The following is a 4,161-nucleotide window of genomic DNA, read 5'->3' on the forward strand; positions in this document are numbered from 1 at the left end:
GTTATGTATTCTATGTTTTCTTTTTAGTTTTGAGTCAGGGGAAATCAAATCAAATATTTGCCACCATACCCTAGGCTTGGCACGTTGAGTTGGCAAGCATTAGGAATAATGGATAATAGGCCCTAATTGGGTGAATCCGGTGGATGGAGGTGAAGTATGATTGGAATGGAATTCCATATGGAAGAAAATACCCTAAAATATCATCAATTCACTTAGGAAAATGAATCGATGAAGGAGTTTTGACCAATCCCTACTTTCTAGGCCTAGGAAGGGGCAATTAGGCCTAATTAACCGGTAAGGGTTAGATATGTTCATGAAAAAACCCACCTCTAGTTTTGAGATACTGTATGTAAACCCTAAAAGAGTATCTGGAATATAAAAGATTTCATAGGGTTGTTAATGAAGTTTAGCAGATAAATGCAGATTACCCCACTGTCAGGGCTACTAGAAATTAGGTCTCTGGTTAGGCCTAAAAGTGTAGTTTGTTTAAGAAACTTGGAACTAGTAAAGGTCAAAGCTCTTGAGAAAGGGATATGGTTGGGAATCCATCCAAAATGATACATCCTTATGTGTGTAGTGTGGGGAATGAAGATCCTATGGTAGAGGGGTTGAATTCTCAGGTTGACTGTGAAAGGGAGTGGGAAAAACAAGGTCTCCTAACCAATAAAATGGAACTCACAAAACAACAAGTGCTTATTCTTGTCTAAGGACCTTGGAAAGGTTAGAGAGGGTAAGTCTTGTAGACCCTTGGAGGGTATGAGGTGTAGAATCATTGGATGGTTCTTGTGTATCTTGGAGGAGATACCTCGACAAGGTAGCACAAATTGGTGAGAGACAATTCACTCTACATCACCTTACTATAAAACATTTTGTCGAGTTGCCGAAATCATTCTAATTGTTGGCACAGGAGGTTGGACCTCTGAAGAGGCTCATACACATACGGTTTTGAGTAGAGATATGCAGTTTTCCATGGGGAGTTTTCATGGAAACTGGTGCTTGACTACCTCAGAGAAGTGAGTGCCGAGGGTGGAGCTAGTGGGGTCAAGCACCTAGATATCTGTTTTGAATAGCGTAGCCTCAAGGGAAACCCCATGCGAGATTCAACAATTATTATCTCAACCTACCATAGGACTTGTGTTTGCTTGTGCACTTTGATTTTCCAAACATTGTGTCTTTTGTGTCTGCAAAATGTTCTCCAAATGGTCAAAAAATTGAAAAATCATCATCCTAAAATGAGTAAAAAATCCAACAACTTGCTAGTAAATAGAGAAATTATATCCACATAGTAAGAATCATGCTTTTACAATGTAGAACAATGCTTTTATAATTCAGAACATCACTTTTACACCTTAAGACAACGCTTTTGCTCAACAATATAGCACATTTTAACCCTAGGATCACACATTTGCTTAACAAGACAACACTTTTGCAACCAAACAACGCATTCAAACATTATGATCACACTTTTATAGCTACAGTGCAGTGCTTTCATCCAATAGAACAACACATTTGTTCAACAGGTTAGCACATTTGTTTTCCTACATCTGCAATAGTGAGCACTTCCCCATATCAAACCAAAATTTCAACATCAGTTACAAATACCCTTTTTTGAGGAGGTTCATCTTCATTTGTCATAGATCTTCAAACTAGTCAAATAATCAGGTTTATCAATCAAATAGGTTATTTTCAAAGGTTTTCATAAGCATAAACATTCAACAAGTTAGTGATTCAACCATCTCAAGTGCAAAATCATTATCATCATCAGTTTCTTATCAGGATACATTAAATCCTTTATCACGAAACTAGATCATATCAACCTTTGTTCATTATCTTGGATATATTGTTCCTATTTGGACCTAGGTTATATCAAAAACAAGATTGCACTCAATTTGGAATCAAACAACTTGTAAATCATTAGATGCTTATATAACTTTTAGATATCACCTCAAGAAAAGAAAACCAAGTTGGAAGGCTATCTTGAAGAAGAGGATATTCTTATACATCAATCACAAAATTTTGTTGAAACATAGAACATTCCTACATAGTTTTCTTAACTATTTACGTGGTTACATAATAGAGTTTGGCGAAGAAACTTTGCAAGCACGTGCTTTTCAACAAAGAGACGCCTTACCACAATGCACTAATAGGGGTGGTAAAATCAACTTAGCTTATCTTCCTAAACCAGTGATTACCTACTAAGTTGCATTTTGAAAATAAAATCTTGGGAAGTTTTCAAATCAATCATATGCCAATTTGGACTAGAGCTCAACATGAGCAATTGAGAAGACAACAGAAAAAAATGGAAGAAGAAAATTCAATATTTCAACCATTTGGATACACCGATGATGATGAAGAAGTGGTCAATAACACCATTAGAGACCTTGAGCAAGATTCAAGGTTTGACAAACTAATGGAAAAACTCTTGGAAAAACAAAAACAAAAGTATATGCTAATGTTGGCAAATCTAGGAGCAAAATTGCCACAAGGATTTCACATGGAAAGTTTGAAACAAGATGCAGAAACAAGTCATAATCAAAACACTGATGATCCCAATGATGATGACGTAAACCGAGTAAATCATGAGGAAACAAGAGGAGATAGAACAAGAAGAGACCATGATGATGCAAGGAACCAAGATGAAACAAGACGAGAGTGAAGTGATAGGAGAAGTTATGAGGATGCAAGGAGAACCCATGTTGATAATCCTCTATTGACTCTCACTCAACAAATGCAAACTTTGCAACAACAAATATAGGATATGCAGAATGGAATGATTTCCAAGAAATATTCATTGGAGGACATCTGTCCATATCCTTTTGACAAGAATCTAAACATGACATCATTCCCACAACATTGTAAAATCCCTAAATACAATAAATATGATGGGGAATCTAATCCTCAAGATCATATTAGGGAATTTTACACTATGAGTATGGAGTTTGCACACAATGAAACTTACCTGATGCGTCTATTTCCTAGAAGTTTAAATGGACAATCAATGGAATGGTTCTCAAGATTGCCATCTAGGATTAAATCTTTCAAAGAACTTGTGAACAGATTCATCTCATAATAATCCTTTAACATAAGAAATGAGATAACAGTGCTATACCTATGCAATATCAAACAAAAGAATGGTGAACCTTTCATGGTCTTTTTAGAGTGATGGAGACGATTTTTTAATAGATATCTAAGAGATGTACCAGATCAAGAGAAAATGGACATATTCATTGATAACCTTACTAGTGAAATGAGTTATTGTCTCAAATTGCAATGTCCTCCTGCTTTTGCAAAAATGATTGAAAATGGACTAAAGATAGAGGATGCAACAGTAAAAAAAGGAGAGTTAAAACTCTACAACAATTCCTATAACAACAATCAAAACAATAACAACAATCACAACAACAACAACAATGTTAACAATAACAATGACAAACCTAAATTTTGGTCAAAGAATAGGAACGTTACCAATGGAGGAAATGATGACAACAATGCTGCCAAACAACAACAATTAAGAGAACAGTAAATCCAAGTCTTTCTTCTCCAATCCCCGCAGGAAATTCACAAACATTGGGGAACCATTGGAATCAACTTTGAAGACTCTTCTTGCGAATAAATTGATTACCCTACTAGAAGCAAGAAACTATGAGCCTTAAATCAAACTGAATTGGTGGAATGACAATCATTTTTGTAACTATCATCGAAAAAAAGGACACCAAACCAATGATTGTCAAAGATTAAAGCACCTCATTCAAGACTTAATTGATAATGGAACTATCACAGTGAATGGTCATAAAATGAATGAATCACATCTAGCATTCAAAACTCCACTCCCAAACTATGAAAAAGCTGAACAATCTAAACCAAAGGATGACAAGGGAAAAGCCAAGGTAAACTACACTTACAAATATGATGATGTGGTAAATATTATCACTGTCAAAGACAAAACACCTTTAGAACCAATCAACGTCATTACTAGAAGCAAAGCAAAGGTTACATTTCTGGGTACAACAAATGGATCAACATCCACTTCAAGACAATACAACTTAGTGGAACAATTACAAAATATACCTACCCAAATATCAATTTTGAAGCTACTAAAAGTTTCACCTATGCATAAGGAAATTTTGGAAAGAGCTCTAGCTGAAGCAATGCTCTCAAAAG

This window comes from Cryptomeria japonica, chromosome 4 (genome assembly GCF_030272615.1).
Source record: "Cryptomeria japonica chromosome 4, Sugi_1.0, whole genome shotgun sequence".
In the NCBI taxonomy this organism is placed as follows: Eukaryota; Viridiplantae; Streptophyta; class Pinopsida; order Cupressales; family Cupressaceae; genus Cryptomeria; species Cryptomeria japonica.